The sequence below is a fragment of the Lonchura striata genome, chromosome 1A (genome assembly GCF_050655825.1).
Source record: "Lonchura striata isolate lonStrDom1 chromosome 1A, ASM5065582v1, whole genome shotgun sequence".
NCBI classification, from domain to species: Eukaryota; Metazoa; Chordata; class Aves; order Passeriformes; family Estrildidae; genus Lonchura; species Lonchura striata.
Window position 1 is genome coordinate 18117441 of NC_140741.1, and position 18135 is coordinate 18135575.

Genomic DNA, 18135 nt, shown 5'->3' on the forward strand with positions numbered 1-18135 from the left:
CCAAGCTGTGTGTTCAAACCCTGCTTCAGATGGGAGACCACAATTCCAATGTCTTGTGGGAGAATGTTAACCCCTGGGCTATGAACTGCTCCAAAGTGGCGTCTTTCTCTCAAGGTTAGATTTGACTTCTGGGAGGATGACCTTTTGGGGTTTTTTTAAAGTGAAGATTCCTGAAAGCTTTCTTTTCATTCTGATTCAGAAAAAGACAAGAACAGAGGGCATTTTTAGAGGTTATTGAAAAGTACAACAGGCCAACACTTTCAACTTTCACAAATAAACACAGCAGCATTTCAGTCAGTATAAACCCCTTGATTTAACTATTTTTCAGCTTAACCCAACAGAAACAGAAATTATTTAGGCTTTTGCTCAATGAAAACTGAGAAGCGAAGCTGACCAGCAAAAGAGAGCAATTAATTTTTATAAATTCTCCTAAGAAGGCAAAATCCCCCAAAAGCCCCCGTGTTCAAGTCTTTAAAACATTTGTCCATGTAAAGCTATTGACTCAGGTCCCATGCACTTAGCTGAATCCCCACATGCTCCTGAGAGATGTCTGTGATGGCTTTTCCCCACCTTCAAGGATGTTTCAATGCATGCATAGAAAAGGCCAAACTCTGCTTCACTTGCTCATGAGAGAATTACCACTTCTTTACTTGCAGTAGTAAGGAAAGGCTACTTGGCCTCATGTCATCAGCTTGGAAGCAATACATTTTATACACTGACGTCCTCATCAATGTTAACTTCAGAGACAGAAATTGTGTCTCAAACTAAATGAAATACATGAGTATATGGAATGGAATATATGAAATAAAGCAAAATGCGCACAGCTAATAGCATGGGAAAAGACAGACCTGGTAAAAATGAATTAATAAACCCTCAAAACATTGTACACCTTTTTTAATTGATGATTTCATAAGTACCATCAAACTGAAAAAGGGATTTCTGGGGACCTTTGAACAGCTATTTAAGTGCAAGGCTTACTTAAAATTCAGGTAAAAAGTTAAACTCAACTGCACTTTTAAGCAAGCTTGGGATACATTCTTTTGACTGCAGGAACTGTTTCTTGCCACTCATCAGGGCCACAATCAGTATTTAGCTGCTCTGCTCTGTGTGTCCACATCAAAATACATAGATAATACAGATGTAGCTACCATACATGAGCCCATCTGCTCACTGCCAACATCACAAACTTGTTAAATATTACACTAGTATTTAGCTGTGACATGAACAGGCCCCTGCTCAGCAAGTTTTGGGTTTTAAACATTTGAGTCAATGCTTATCGAAGGCCTTAAAGTTAGCCAGGTATTGAAATACTCTGCTGAATCAGGGCCAAAGTGTTGACATGGTATGATGTAAAAGTTTAATATCAAAGGAATAATTATACCAGCACAAAGCACATGCAGCTGAATTTTCCTGACATTAAGCTATACATATACATATAATTTCTGAAGACATCTGATCTAATGGAACCCTAAGGTCAAGCAGACTGCTCCCATCTATTTCCATGTGAAAACAACATTACTGCTTTGTGACTACTGAAGTTCTCTCAAGACTCAAACTGCTTGAGACAGACTTGCCCACATGTACAAGGACTTAAATGTTTATCTAAAGATCTGAACAAAAAAAATTTACCTATGACCCTGACAGATATGTAATAAAAAAATATAGAAGACATGACACTTCATTTAAATCTGCAAATGACTTCATAAAAATCTATCTTTCTGTATCTCCCTTCTCAGATGATTTGATTACAAAAAGACAAAATCCCTCATAATTAAATATCTCAAAGCAAACTTAAGAGATGACAGAGAAAGCCGAGCTCTGACTGTTCTGAATATCCACAGTATTTGTACAGCGTGTTGTAATATTAACGCTCTTAACTACTCACATGTGGCTGAAACATTTAGGTTTGAATCACACAGAGGATGATTTTTGATACAATATAGATATATTCTTACTAGTGTGTGGCTTACGTCATGATCTAGGGAGTTTGGTATTACGCAATGTGTCACTTCCTATGAAATAAAATCTGGGAATTATTGAAGCCATTGTCATTTCATATGACAAAAATATTGATGTTAAAATGTGCTTTTAAAACATTTATCAGACATGTGTGTCAAGAAGCAAGGGATGAGGAATATTTCATGTGAGCAAAATGCAGATAAGTTAACTTGACAAGAACATGTATTCACTTAAGAATGGATTATGTCCCTCTTGGCATGGACATCATACTGTGCAGAGTCTCCAAGAATTAAATTAGAGCTGCAATATAGTAATTAACTACTGTATATTGAAATCTTTTGTATTTTTAAAATATTTTTCTATGGTGGGTGAAGAAAGAGAAATTGTCTTGATGAAAAAAATCAAAACAACAGAACAGGAAAACAGAAGCTACTGTAAATCCACAGGCATTAAAAGTGAGTGGTGAGTTTTGTCATCTCTCTGTTCCATCACTGACTTCACCCTGCACCCAATTACTTATCACACCTTCTCTGAGCTACTGTAAGGATACAACAAATCCTAATTCATATTTGATATCTACCCATAAATAACTTCACTTCTTTAAAGGAATACCCCTGCTTCCCAGAATTGATGGGGTAAATTCTCCCTCCCAGACTCTAAAAAGATGTATTCCACAACTTCTCAACCTAAGTTATAAGTATTGCTGGGTTTATAGATATAATTAAAATCATTCCAAACCTGGGTCCAAACACAAATCCAGAGACTTGAAAGCACTGGAAACTCTTCCTTTTACAAGGTACCTGTCTCATAGGCCTTTGCTTAGCCTCCACAAACACCAGCACAGTCTTGTGGAGATTCTCTAAATAACCCAGAAAAAGTGATGCAGAGGGAGTGAGCCTAACCTGAGCCAAACCTGAACTCCTTTTCTCCTACTCATGCCAAAAGCATGAGAAAGAGACAGAGTGTTCAATCACATTTTGCATATGCTCCAGGAATCTGTAACTTCACCTTGACTTCAGGGGATCTTTGTACTCAGCTCTGATCCCACACACAACCAATACATCCTGGACTTAGTCCTTTCCTCAGAACTCTTCAAAATTTCATATTTATGAAAGCTCTATCAGGATTCAGTGGATAGTACAATGGATCCACAGGAAAGCCAGAGATGTGTTATTCCAACCTGGTCCTTATTTGGGTGAATTACAAATTCTCCTGTAATTACAAATTACAGCCACTCCTGCTGTAATTTCTCCACCCACAAAACAGGAATAACAGTAATTTACCTCTTTGATATAGTTTTTTTGTTGAGTAAAAAGCACCACGAAGGTGCTGAATTCCATTACTAAGTGCTATTATAGTCTAGGTGGCATTTGGCAAGAAGATATTGTAAGAGCCTCCATGATGTGATTAATGGCAACTTAGCTCCTGGGGGTATTCCTTTGGACTGTCTTTGCCTTCTTCACCCAGCAGCACAAAGCACAAACACAACACTGCAGAGAGTGAACGTGAATATGCTCAGATAGATAAATGCACTTGTGAAACTCTTGCAGACATGACAGTGCCACACAGCACAGAGGAATGGGTTACCACATGTCAGCTGAGCTGCGTGGATCTTCTCAGCCTGCTCAAGCTGCCTCTGAAAACCTTTTAAACTGTGATCACTCACTCACTGAAAAAGTAGCTCCTGCATGAAATTTTCAAAGCCAGAACATGCACTGATGGTGGAGCCTTAATTCATAACTTGTCTGCTGTGATGGATGTGCTCCAGCCCTTACTTGGAATGCCAAACAACAGACTTGGTGTTGGTTGGTGAAGCAGGGGCATAGTTAGAAACAAAAAACCCTATCCAACTTCCCCACGGTGATTCCCATCACTCTTTTTGTGTTTCCTTGAGATCAGGTTTCCCAGGACAAGAAAAGTAAGTAGCCATGAACAGAGGGAAGGACATTCAGTGCCACCACACAGGGAATTTGAGGCTTGCTCAAGGGATACCCCAACCAGCAGGAGCCCAAGGGGGATGGATAAAACCCAGAGGAACAGACTGCCTGAAAGATGCTGAAAGAGACATTGCCAGTGTGCAGGGACACCTGAACTGCAGCTGGGCCCTCATGGGGTAAAGGATGTTTGGCTTGAGACCAAACTGTGCCACCATACCTTGCTCCAACAAGGTGAAGGCACAGACAGGAGCCTGGGATCATGGAAAGGGGGTCACCCCTATGACCCATCCTTCCTGAATCCCCACTGCTCCTCCCTTCAGCAGCCCTCTCCATCTTCTGTCTCCCCCTAATCCAGCTGTTTCCCACCTACAAAAAAAAAAACAAATACAAAGAAAAACTCCCACCTCTCATACACAAAACAGGATGTACAGGGAAATAAAGCATTTTTGATTGCCTTCTCAGGGGATCAGGACCAGGGCTGTTCCCTTGACTTTACATCAAAAGCTAATCCTCCCACCTCCTCCTCATATACAGGCAAGTTCTCCAGACTCTTCCTCATTACATAAGGCACATGCATAATCCTTCCCCTCCCACAGAGCATCTCAAGAAACACAATCCTCCGCCTCCCCCTCAATCACACCAAGTCTAATCCCAACACTTCTGACATTCCCAGCTAAATAGCCATCACTACAGGGAGAGCAAATGGAATGAAGCACAAACTCTGCACATGGCTTAAACCACAGCCCCACAAATGTTTCTCTCTGGTTTTCTACTCAGCCTTCACATCCTTCTTCATACTTGCAATTTAAAGCTATTTTTCTATATAAATTCTGTCATGTCTTTTACATTTTCTCTGTAGTTTCTTTTGTGAGGGATGAGAGGGAGAGAGGGTGTTTTCTTATTAGTGAACAGCAGATTTTGTTTTGTTGGTGGCATTTTATGGCCATGTTTTAGAAACAAGTTCACAGCAAGTTCAGAGGAAAGGAATTTTCAAAGAAAATCTAGCGCAAAGAATTGTGGGGAATTATATGGAAACTTGACAAAATTATGACAAACAATGAAAAACAATTAAGTATGGGGAAACACTGCATCAGTATTTATCATATTGTTAACTTTTCTTATGGAAAAATGCTTTATTGTCTGCAGTTTCTGAAAGAGATCTTAACCCAGGCTATGGAAGCAGAATGCTGCATATATAAATGGGTTTGAAACATTTTTTTACATATATGGGAAAAAAAAGAAAATGGCAAATATGTCTGTATGAGATAAGGCTTTCAGAACAAAATATAATACATGGAAATCCTTTCTTGAAGTGCTTTGTGGTCTTAAGGAGGTAGGAAACTTGAAACAGTTACAGTAAACACAAGCCTAAACAAGGTGTGAAAAATTGGGTCAGAGGCAGAAACAAAAGCTGAAGTAAGCAGCTAAAAGAAGTAAAAGAAGTGATGTCTTAACATGGTCATGGCTAATCTATTTACAGTTACTTTAAATTCCATTTAAGAACTCAGCTGCAAATAAGCAGAGAATGTCTATGCCCAGCATTTAGCAAAAGCAGTTAGAAAAGGAAGGATAAGTGGAGAGACAGCTTCTCAGAACTCCTAGCTCTAATTCCAGGCTCCCTGCACTGAACTGGCTAAGCTGTACCACCTTAGAGCAGCTCCTTCCCTGAATAATGGGGTGAGAGCATCTTCCTCTCGAGCATGCCATCAGAATGAATTAACTGAATTATATTAACTAAGGCTCTTCTCACTGTCCTCCTGCAAATCTTCTGTCAGGGCTCCTTACTTGCCTTGATGCCTACAAAGGCTAGTTTGGCTGCTGGGCAGCTGGTGTGTTAAGAGACCAGCCCATAATAGCTGTGTCTCCATTAGAGACCGGTTTGGTGGAACAGAGGCAGAGCACAGGATCCCTGCAGCCATTACCAGGGCACCTCCATCTCTTATCTGGGCTCAGTTGGCTCTTGACCAGATCCAGCCTTGTGTGCTGTAATGAATCCTGTGTGCAGCTCATTTTGGTTTTGAGGGACCAGCCACCAGGGTTCAGATCCTTTTATTTCTCTCAGTGCTCAGAGTGTTTCAACACAGGAAGCTCTGCTTTTTTTTTCCTCCAGAGGATTCTAGTTCAACACAAACCAAAACCATCCTTCAGTCCAAGCTGACATATGCTAAGTAAAAAAGACCAGGGAGATTTTCTTCAAAACCACAGGAGTGGTCCCAAGCAAAATGGTAAAACCAGTATTGGCTACTATATTTTTTCTTCATGGATTCCCTCTATCTCCTTATTCATATCCTGGTTGTTTCCTTTATTAATCTTCAGGATACATTAAGGTTTTACACCACATAGGGTTTTGGTGGTGAAGCCACTCTGTAAACTGCAGCCAGGAGCAATTTTTATAAAAACTTACAAGCAGCTGCAATGGCAAAAGATGAAGTGCAAATAATTGATGTGCAAAGGCAGAAAGAAACCTGTGTTTATAAACTAGTTTCCCCACTGCACTGTGAAGTGGTTTATGACAGTAAACTTTTGGGATGCAGTCAGATACTGTGTTGAAGAATTATTTGGCTAGTTACCCGTACTATAAAATTAAGTCTCTAAATAATAAAGCATTTAAATATTAGTGTTAATAATTTGTCTTCTTTCGTGGGTATGTTTAATCTTCCAAGTTATTTTCTTTCTGAAAGGACATTTTACCTATTTTACAAACCCGGTTTTTCCCATCTGTTGAAGGAACAGATAACAAAACTGTTAAGAGTATTGTTAGCTATGCTCTATTTGGTATATGAAACAATTACTTGGAGAGTGACTCTGTAAAAGACATTTGACAATTAAAGGGTAGAGAGTATTTAGTAAGCACAGAAAAAGGACAACTCCTTGATGCAAGACAACCAACATTTTATGTATCAAAACTTCCTTTTTTTGTTACTGTGCTTTTAATTGCAAGAGGTGTTGACTTCTATTCTTGTGGAGAAATCAGTCAGGAATCAACAATAATGAGGAGCATATTCAAAAAGGTTACTTCAAGCACCAGGAAGCTAATCTTCTTTGGTTATTCATAACTACTAAAGAGATAAAAGCTTACTCACAGAATAATTCAGAGCACCTAAGCTAAACACTGTCTCTGAACCACCTTCCACCCACATCCTTCCCCACAGAGAGGAAGAGATGAAAGCCAGCTTTAAGTTAGTCTTTTGGAATAACCCCTGCTTGTGAACAGCATTTCCATATACTTCATCTCTTTAATCAGAGGGTTTAAAACACATTGTTTTATTTTGAACTGCAAGTGCTTCAATTTTGTCAGTCAAATCCCACCGAAATATTCTCAAATTTTAACACTTCATTTGGCCTTGCCACTAAAAATGCTTCAATAACTCTGTTAAGGAGAACTATTTCAGTTTTGAAGGTATTAATTTGTATCCATTTGCAGAATAATATTATTTGATTTACCTATATTCTTGTAGACTGCTGCTACTGATACTCACCTAAGGTGCTCCTAGATACTGTTTCAGCTAAAGGTAAATCAGAATTGACCCGATTACAACCAGATTTCAGAAATAATTTGCTGTTATTACCTCGCAGTCAGTCCCTGTGGATTCATATAGGATGTTTATGGTGTATTAATACCTTAAAAATGTTCCAAAGCCCTAGACAAGTATTGTTTTAATATGTTGCACCTTAAAGGTAGATACAAGGAACAGTAAAATCTTGGAGATGCTTCTGGTGGGAGCACTGTGCAAACAATAAGTGGCTCTGTGTTAAGAGGGACCACCTAGCAAATTCAGTGATAAGCAGTCAGCAATACTGTACCTCTGAGTCTTGGAAATACTACTTTTTAGTTTGCTTTGGTTTTTGGATCAAGTTATTTTCATAAATAAGAATAAATTATCATATTTAAAGTAGGTATTAAATTAACCATTTTTATAATCCCATAGGGACCTAAGAAGCGTTAAAAAGCAGAATTGTAAAAGGTATTTTACTTTTGTGTTTCTAATCATTATTGTTTTTCTTGCTTCTAAACTCAAACCAGTTTTTCTCACAGTTTCTTGTGAACTCAGAACAAAATGTCTGCAGACCAAAATCCTTGTGTGACCCAGAAACATCAATACTTTCCAAAAATATAATGACATGCTAACCTATTAATGCAAACCTGATGCTTTACCTACTTTTCGCTAAATCACACCAAAATGGTCCATGGCAATCTTATTGAACATGTGATTGTGGCAATCTTATTGAACATGTTGCCAAACTTCTTTTAATAGAGATACTCAAGAGAACAAAACCTCCAATTAATTATTAACTAATCATCTCGCTGTCTAATCAGATTGTCTGCACTACTTAAAATAGTTATTGGATCTACAAGGCACAGCTTTTTCCTATTTATTTTACTTTTTCTTTTCCATAGATAATACAGGGTCTAGTTGACTTCCAAGTCTTCTGAGAGACTCAGTACAATACTGGTTTGGTAAATGTGAGGATTGAAAAATCTGGCCCTAAATGTCCATCCTTATACTTCTCCCACAATGTATCAAGCTTTCCCTCCTTTGAATTAATGTCAGAGCTGAGATTTTAATGCATGGCCTTGGCTTGATTTATGAGTACATTTAAGGAATGTGAGGTCACTTAAGCTAGCAATCCAGCTGGCCTCCATGAGGCAGAGTACAACAAAAACTTTAGGGAAAAAAGTCCCCCAGGACTTGCTTCAAGCAAGATATAAAATAAATCTTTTAAATTTTTACTTTAAAATATGTAAATAAAACCATATTGTCATGTTTGAAAGTGCAACCTATTTTAAATGGTAGCCACAGATGCACCAGAGAAAATGGGATTTTCCCCTGTTTTGTCCTTATACAGCAGTACCCATAGTCATGACTACTTTATTACCTCTAAAAGCAAATGTCTAAGGAAAAGAGACTCCTTTAAAATTAAAAATTATTACAACTCAGTCTGTCCTGTGATACATCACCACCTGGAACAGAGGACAGAAAGCCCTTCCAATACAACATACCAGGTTTTTAAAGCCGCTGCCTGCAAGGCTTCAGTCAGGTGAATATTGTAGGGACACTGAAGGGACATCGATGCCACTAGCTCCAGTGCATCATCTCACTGGCAGCTTGGGAAAAACCAGGGTTAATCTAGATAGACCACAGGGCAGACTAGAGGAAGTCAGTATTTATGGGCTCCTCTGCGCCCAGTGAAGAAAAGGAGACACAGTATAAAGACAACATTCATTTTCTACCTTCTTCAATTTTCAGGTTTACTCAAAGTGTTCCAGTGCAGTGCAGAAACTATACGGTAAATCTGCCTCAGTTTTTGCAACACCCTCCTAAGACAACAGTCAGAGTCTGCCAGTTTCCTGATAAATCAGCCATACATGGTCAGCCACTCTGGAGCTATACATTGCCATTCAGGGAAACAGCAGAGGAGGTCTAGACAACCGTGCTTCTCCAGGGACAAAGCACTGCAAAGAACATACATATTTACACAGACCTAGTGTTGTCAAATATTGTGATTTTGCCATGAGATGCATAGCAAGCACTTCTCTTACAGTTCTGCTCTGCTTATTGGAGAATATCAGCTCCAATTTAACAAAGAAATGGAGCTACAAGCTGTGATGCTTAAAAAAACCCACCCTTGAAAGTGTGAACCCTGACAACTTCAATGCAAGAAAAACATAGAAGGGGATTGGGTATTTTTTATCTTGCAATTTCCAAACGATTTTGTGGCCTGCTTCAACTGGTAATATTCACACAGATGGGTTAAATGTCATTTTGCACTCTGAATTAACTTCCCTAAAATCTGTTCTCCAAGCCTTGTCACTCACCTGAGTAATCCTCTTGGTTTTAAATGGGCCTCCATAAGTGACCAGACTAGTTTACTTCTGCACGCTGATGAGCGTTACGTAGGAGGTGCCGATACTCCCACATCCCTTTAAAAAGAAGATTAGGCACTAAGATAAGTGAAAACTTCTGTTCAAATTGGCTCAAATCCTTCTCCTATTTAAACTGGTGGCAGAACTCCCACTTACTTCAAAGGTCCAGGACAGGCACACTGTATTAATTAGGACAGTGCAAAAACTCTTATTACAAAATCGAGGCATGTGGCGCTCACCTGATTTAAAACAAAACAAAAAAACACAGCCTTGGATTTGCATCTCTGAGAACACTGGGCACTAAGACCTGGGTACAGAAGTCTCAGGCATTTTGGATTTTGAACCAAAATGATGTAAGAATGAGATTATGAGTTTATTCACTACTCATTTGTTATAAGCTTGAAAGTAAGGCCTTTTTACAGCTGGTCTAAATTTGTTGGATTTCATGTAAATGAGAACAAAACTTGACCAAACAGTAGGTCATACTTCCCATGGCTCCCCCTTACACTGAAGAGCGCTGCAGCTTTTTAATTTTAAAGGAACTTAGGCCTCTGCACCACTCTCTGCAAAAGGAAAGAGCCCCCTTAGGCAGGATGTGAGCTGAAATTCCAGTGTCGCCACAAGGCTCTTCTGACAGCAAATCCCCAGTGCAGGGCAAGTGCAATTCACTTAATTTACCCCCCTGGCTCATTCCCACTCTTCGAAGACGGCAACATCAGGCTGGTCCATCCAGCCTTGAAAACATCCTCTCTGTCCCATCAGCTGAAGCTGAGAACTGCACTTGGCAGGGCAGCAGCAGTGCTTGCTCAGCCCTGACAATGCAGGGGCTGAGCCCCAACTGCTGCTCCCTGAACCAAGCAGTGACACATCCAGTTCAGCCTCTTGCTGAAGACATCGGGGAGCAAGCAGGCTAATGTCAGGCTGAATATTTTTAATATTTATAATGAATAAAATTATATGCTTGGAATGCAGCATTCAGCCTAACAGCATTAAAAGCTAAATTTTTATTTGGATTATATTCATGGTAATAATAAGGAATGTAGGGGGTTTTTTGTGACAAAAAGGTTAAAGAGTGTAACCTCTAATTTGACAGGAACTCTATTATCACTCTCTGGAAAATTAGACAAGATAGAATATTAAGACATCCAAAAACTGACACAAATAGAAAACTAGGTCTCTCACTTGCTCCTTTTCCTTTAAACAAGGAAGATGATTATATGCTGTTTGACATTCCATTTTCAGGGCAACTAAAGAGATGCCGGGAGTCACACTTCATTTATTCTTCCAAATGCCACCACTGAAAAAAAAAATGTGTTGGTATTTGAAGGCACCATACTCCCACAAACAGTGGCCAGAATTAACCTTGTCTTCCTGATGGATTCATTTGTGAAGTCCCTCAGTTTAGTTTCTCAAGATGAAATTAAAAATACCCTCATGGCTGAGTGTAAGCACTTAAAGCAACACACACTGTATGGTGGGCCAAAACTCCCCAGGGTGTAGCCTCGCTGAACTCATTGTATTAGACAAGTCAAGGGGAAATATGTTCTTGTAGAGATTTCCAGCCTCAAGATATTTGGATTTGCTTAAGGTTAGCATCTGAACTTTTACATAACTATTCTGGCTGAACCTCACAAAATTTTGAGGTTCACAACCAGCTCTGGAAACTAAGAGCAAAAAAAATTACAACTCTTTCATGATTCCCAGTAAGATGTTTTGCTTTACAGTGTGAATAAAACAATGTTGTTTTATATGTTGTCATCCCAGTGAACAAAGGCATAATGTTGCACATATTTCTGTAAACAAACAAACAACCCCCTCCATGTTTTTGTTGGAATTTTATCAATCCAAAATAGGCAAAAATAAAGTTCAATTTTTGAAAATCTACTCAAAGCTGACACAAAAAATTAGAATAATTAGTGAGTTTTTAGTCTGTTCTTACTCAGGCAAAAGTCCCATTGAAATGAAGCCAATATTACTTCAAAATCTGAATACTGTTTCATTCAGCTTTTCAGCACCAAGATGAAGCTTTAGTTACAACCATCTGTCATGGGTATAATCTCACAGCACTGATACCCATTTCTTTTAAATATAACCTTTCTTCATAAACTCTTTATCTACCTCTGGGGTATATACAAAGCTCAAAAAATACAAACAAAAAATCACTATTTTCACTATTATTCTATATGAACAATAATAATATCTTTGCCGTGTAATAAAAATGCATCCCAGATAGCTTATCTAGTCTGAAACACACTACAAGACAGTATCTTGAAGACAGAGATTAAGACTTGTTTTGGCACATCCTGAAAGAACGCATGAACCAGAGGGATGGTGGAGAAGAAGACAATATTGTATTTTTAGATTTCAACACATTGTGAGGTTTCTCAAATGGCAGTTCCCTCATTGCCATTAAAAAAAACCACTATGTATGCATATTTGACTATCAATAAGATGAAGTTTCCAATGTACTTTCAATGGGAAAAATCACAGAGATGTAGAAAAGCATTGCTAGGATTGTGCCCAGTAATCATCCTTGAGAGCTTGCATTCCTCAATATCCAAGTATTTCACACTGATTGTGCTAATGGGTGACAAAAAGCTCACAACTCTGGACAAAACAGAGAAATAGGTGTTGATGGGGACTGAAATGAGGAAACAGCACAGGCACTGAGCTGGGTGTCATCCCAGTCAGGGCTGCATTTCTAGCTGGGCTACTGAGAAACTTCTTTCTCTCAGACCAAGTAGTGGGTCATGCCAAACTCAACTATCCAAATGCCTGTGCAGTTGAAGGGTGGGCACAGAGACATTTATTTGCCCTCTGACCTGTCTGGCTAGAATCTATCCTGGCCACATTAGCAGGATGCTCTGTCCACCTGCAATTTTGGGACACAGTAATCTAGTTTGTTACTTCCAGGCTAGTCTGAGCACGCCCTTGCCTGCAGACATGCTCCTCACAGAAAAACAACCGGTCAAGGTCAAAAGAGAAATTTCAAGTAGTGTTATACTAAGTGCTATATTGATTAGTTTTTTATTATTTTTATTTTCACACATAAAATCCTAAATAATGTATTATCTTTCAGCATACCAAAATCTAAAAGTCATCACCAACTGCCCAGAACAAAAAGCAGGACAAAAGAGTTGTTCAGGGGAAAGAAGACTCTTGATTTTTGACACATCCAAAATTTTTGACTCAAAACTGGTTTTTTTACATCTGTCATAAGTTTTGGAGATGTGGAATGATTATATTGTCAATGATAACTTTTGGAACCTAAAGGCCTGGTTTTCATCTTCAGTGACAACACAATACCAAGAGGTTGGTTTGGGATTTTTTGCAAGGAACATAATTTAGAAACAGGTACTTCCAAATCCTCAAGATAAGCAGCTGCAAAAACACAGTGTTTTAATTTTAGAAGTCCATATTAGACATCACACACTTCCCAAGGATTCTGGGAAGTGTAGTCTCCTAGCTTAGTTTTTCTCCTAAAATGTAATAAATCTAAGAGGAAACCATCCATTTTTGTTGGTAAACATGAGGCAAATATTGCCCCCTGAAATTATTTTCACAACTGAAGAGAAGGAAGCCAAGTGAGCCTATTCCTCTGGTGTAAACAGATTATCCCCTTTAAAGAGTTTAAAGGGGTGAAGTCATCTCTCCCTTTTTCTCAAATATATAAAACAATATATCTTATCTATTTCCAGGATACTGGGTAACATCTCCAGGGCTGGCTATCAGCTGGTTTAATTGTAAGCCAGTTTTAAGTCAGGCATAGGGAGAGGGGAAATTTGGTCAGCACCAAGAAGAGGGCAGGAGGAGAAAATAGGTCAGATAGCTCACAAACGTGCCAGGCACAGAGACTAATAGTTCTACTTTTTATTCTCTAATAAAATTAATGTTGCCCTAGCAGCATGCTGTTTGGTAATCCATCTAATCTATTAAACAAACAAGAAGACAAAGGATTAGCTGAAGATAGTACTCCTATGTATTTGTGAATTAGTTTCTCATAATTAACAAAATTTATGGTAAATATAATTTTGTTTTTACTTTCTCTTCATTTTCACATACAAACATGCAATACTATATATCAACTAGAATAAAAATCTGCTAAACTGATTATGAAACTACAAATCTGTGATTTCTTTATCTGTTTAGTAACAGCATTTTCCTTTTTGCTGGTTCCTTCACATACAAAAAGGAAAGGGCAAAACAGGAGGAGATATGCACAATTTCACCCACCAGAATTTCACATTAAACCCCACAATGTGCACACAGCAAAGCAAATGGTGTAAAAAACATGAAAGGGGAGAAAATGCTGGACAACTCTGAACAAAAGCAATCTCAAGTACAAAGACTTGAGATCTTTTAAAGATCTTTGCAAGCAGAGAGTAAAATAAGTGCTTCAAAATGGGGGAAAAGTGAGGAGGGTCCTTTATAAACACTGACTCAAAGCCTTCAGACATTAAAGACTCACATTGTAGACCAATGCTATAAACTCCCCCAAACCTCATCTCTCCAAATGCTTGAATTAATTTTTCTCTTGTCACTGAGAATTAAGTTTACTTGATCAAAACTCTCATCCTCTGCAAGAATGTTCAGCCTTCAGTACAGTTTGTAAGCAGCTCTGCAGAACAGGCCCTTCAAAACCACAAAAGAAGACAGGGGTAAATGGCACTACTGCAGCAGGGAAAGTCCTGCAGAGAGGAAATGCAACAAAAGATGCATTATGCTATTAACAATAAAAAAACAGCTCTATGATTTCCTCTTATTTCTAATATTTATATTGGCTTTGTGCCCCAAAAATCCCAGTAAGTCCTCCAGCATCTCAAAATCTGAATGGAGTTTATAGACAAAATTTTAAGACCACAGGTAAAATATTTTTTCTCTAAAAACACTATTGCTGGCATTTGAAAATTCTCTTCCCTGCTTTGCCTCACAGGCATACTGGACAAGTGTGTTCAGTTTAAGATTCCCAAATTTATCATATCTGCTGCAATGACAGCATACTCACATGATGACAGTAGCCAAGATATCAGTGCTGATTCATATCTGCATGAAACTCTCTCTTGAGTTCATAAAATTCTTCTGATCTTTTTGCTAAGTTTGAGGTCTGCTGGAATCTAAAAGTTCAAAGTGAAAAACAGCCTGTGTCTATTCTGGGGCTGAGCTGGAAGAAAAAACTGATTTCCACAGCTTTCCCCCCTAAACAGTAACACATTCAGTTTTATTTATAACTCTCACCTATTTTGGAAATTTTTGTGAACCTGGCCTGACATTCAAACTGGTAATTCAGCTTAAAACTAGGGAAGGCTCCTCTCTTTTTATGCCTCCATACAATTGCTTTGAGAAGGTTAATAAACAACAGAGGCATTAACAGCATACCGTGACATGACCTATGAATGCCACGATGTGATTATTACATTCTAAAAATCAGGGGTAAACAGCCAAAATCTACTACGGACTGCTCGTGTTACGCAGCAAACAGAAGAAGGAAAAGACAGGGTCAATATGCTGGAGATTATAAAAGGTCCTGAAAACTGCAGCGTGACTTTGGCATGGGTGACACCAAGTTGCAAATGTTTACAAGGAGGTCCCATCAGACCTTGGAGCTAATGATCCTCTTTCAGATCTGTCTGCTTCTTCCTTTTCTGTTGTTTTTGCTTGAGAGAAAACAACAAGGCATGATGCTGTGGGAGAGATGCCAATACTCAGCTCCTGCTGAGAAGTGGAAAAAAAAAAAATGTGTTGGAGCTGGAGCTGCTGAATCCTGCTCACTTTGTGCAGAGGAATTAAACAGCATCTCCCTTCCCTGCCTAAATAGGGCAAATGTGGTTACCTGGGTGAGAGAACGTCTTCCACAGAGGGTGTGGAGTAAAATGTTGTGTGTTGAGGCAGAAAGGGATGTGTCAATAGAACTTTGTGGCTGCCCTAAGCAGCCACCGGGGGAGATGGGGATTGCCCTACTCTGGGTGGAGTGTCCCTCCACGCCTGTCCAACAAGGACATGCAGCAGCTCCTCCATGGTAGGACATCTCCCATGCTCAGACCATGAGCCACAGGCACACTGCTGATGAGTGAAGGAGCAACCAGGTATGGACAAAAAAACCAAACAAAAATCAATTTTTGTCTCATTTTTGAGCAAAGATTTGTGATACAGTATCGAATGGATTTCAGAATTCAGCTTTTAACATTCTCCACCTGCTTTAGGCTTTGAATACAGCATTTTTAACTGAGAGGATGACACAGGAGACATCTGAACAAAGCTGTCTGCTGTTCTTCCGTCTCCATCACAGGGTGTGGCTGGGAGTTTGGAAAATGGGATTTCTACTGCATGGCACAACTGCCACGAAGAACAAGCACCACATTCAGTCTTAAAACACTTTTTCTAAAAAGAACCTCCCCATAAATTACAACAAAATTTAGCAACACTGGCATCAATCATGTACTCTGAAGGCCTCTAATTGTTTTTACATGGGAAATCAAGCCCCATTATCCATATAAAAAAATCTAAAGTGCACAGAGAAGTAAAATATTTTCTCCTAATCTGATGTTTTTTAATGGTCCCACAGCTTCTTTATCTCCAAACACTAACTTAGATTGTAAACAATTATGAATTTGGTAGTTTTTAAAACATTACTGCAGAAGAATTCTTCTGTGGAAGTCCACAGCATCTGCATTTATATTCTCAGAATATTACCATTCCTCTGTTCCAAAGGGGAACTGACCACCTCACTCTAAAGCTGAGTCCTTTCCAAGCAGTGAAAAGCAGCAAGTTGTGATGCCTAGTCGGAAACAGACACACACGCACACAGAGATCTCAGAACTAACATTTTCTTTTACAAATCCAGGCTAAGACAGACTACATCCAAAGCCATGAGCAGCATCCTAATTTTTGGGGCACCTCCATGGGCCAGTGTCCAAGCTCAAGCACTGCCAAGCTCCTCCTCCCCCTCCACAGGCATGGTGACAATTTGCATGGATAAGCAAAAACACTTAGCAGCTGCTGGATTTCACATCCAGCTTTTCCACTTCCCCCTGGTCCCAAGGCAAGGCCAGAGCAGAAAAGCTCTGTCAGACAGCACCATTCCACAGGCCACCAGCTGAGCTGCTCAGAGTTACTCCAGCTTTAGGAGGGCCTTTTCATCTTACTGCTTATGTAGGAAGTTACATCCTCCTCTCTCTCTCTCTCCTTTGCTTCTTTCTCCCACCAGTTATTCGTGTAAGTTTTTGGAAGTAAACAGGAAAGGAGGCAATACTTGCAGGAAGGGCACCTAGCATGGAGATTTTGTCCTCTCTCTGACCTTCATCCCAGCAGCAGCTGATAACAGAGCCACAGCTCCCAGCCAGGCTCTCACCTGGGCTGCCAGGGAGCTCCAGTGCTGACAGCTGAAGTCACACACCTCCTGTGTGACACAGGGACAGAGCAGGAAGGATTTTCCCTCTGAAGACCTTTTCCCAGCTCAAGCCCTCTCCACTGAGCCACATACCTTTCCATGCCTGGTCCTAACCATGCACCACAGGATGATGTCTCTGATACCAGAGATGTGTCACAGAGATGGGAGCAGAAATCAGAAAAAAAAGTTCAATACATCCCCTCTTTCTCATTTATGCACGATTTATTTCTCCATCCTGCAGCCAATATACAGGCTCCAGAACTGCAGTTTTCTTCACACCAATTCAGCCCTCCTTTCAAAAAAGAGCCTTAATTTGAAGCTCAGTTCAGTCAGAAAAGAAAAACAGCCCTTCAGCTGCAAAGATTTTCAAGCCATATGTAGTACTTTGGGGTTTGAGTTTCTCCTTGCATCGTTTACCCTGTGCCTGGTCAAACATTTTTTCTCCCTTGACTTTTCCAGGCCTCTTCCTCACCAGCCCACCAGTTTGTACTCACATGCCTGTTTTAATGAGCCTTCCTTACAACCCTCCCTTCAGACCAAGCTGTTTTAATATTTCTGGTTTATGCATTTCTTTTTAAATTCTAAGCAACTAAACAAACTTAAACAATTATTCGCAGGACTAGTAAGAAGAAACAAAGTTTTCAGAACGAGCATTTGATCTCTTTAACAAATAACAAAACAAGTTAACTGTAAGACTTACCTTAAGTTTTGACCAAGCTAGGCAGCAGAAATCTTAACTTCAGTTATCATGCAATATGCAAATTTCAAGATGATATTTTAGCTGATGTTTAGTTGAAGCATGTGGCAGAAAACCTGGCTCACAGCAAAAAGCCAGCTTGCCAGGAAGGCTTCTGTGCCTGCTAATACAGAGATGCAGACAAAAGAGGTAGCCGAGATTCTGCAAAACCTAAATGAGCAGACTTAATTTATCCAAGTCCTTGAGAACTCCCACAGAACAAAGCAGAGGTCTTAGGGCAGCAAGAGGG

At 39.5% G+C, this 18135-nt stretch overlaps 1 protein-coding gene across 16 annotated transcripts in view; it reads right to left on the bottom strand.

The window, feature by feature from the left end:
• Positions 1-18135, bottom strand: part of SOX5 (SRY-box transcription factor 5) — a 607791-nt gene that overhangs the window by 528097 nt on the left and 61559 nt on the right. For 11 of the 16 annotated variants that reach the window (XM_085570337.1, XM_085570320.1, XM_085570318.1 and 8 more), the window contains exon 1: positions 1-18135. This exon is cut by the window's right edge. The exons of 3 other annotated variants lie outside the window; for them this stretch is intronic. The gene's annotated coding sequence lies outside the window, so the exon portion shown is untranslated. 2 more of the 16 variants (XM_085570336.1, XM_085570332.1) reach the window with 2 other exon arrangements.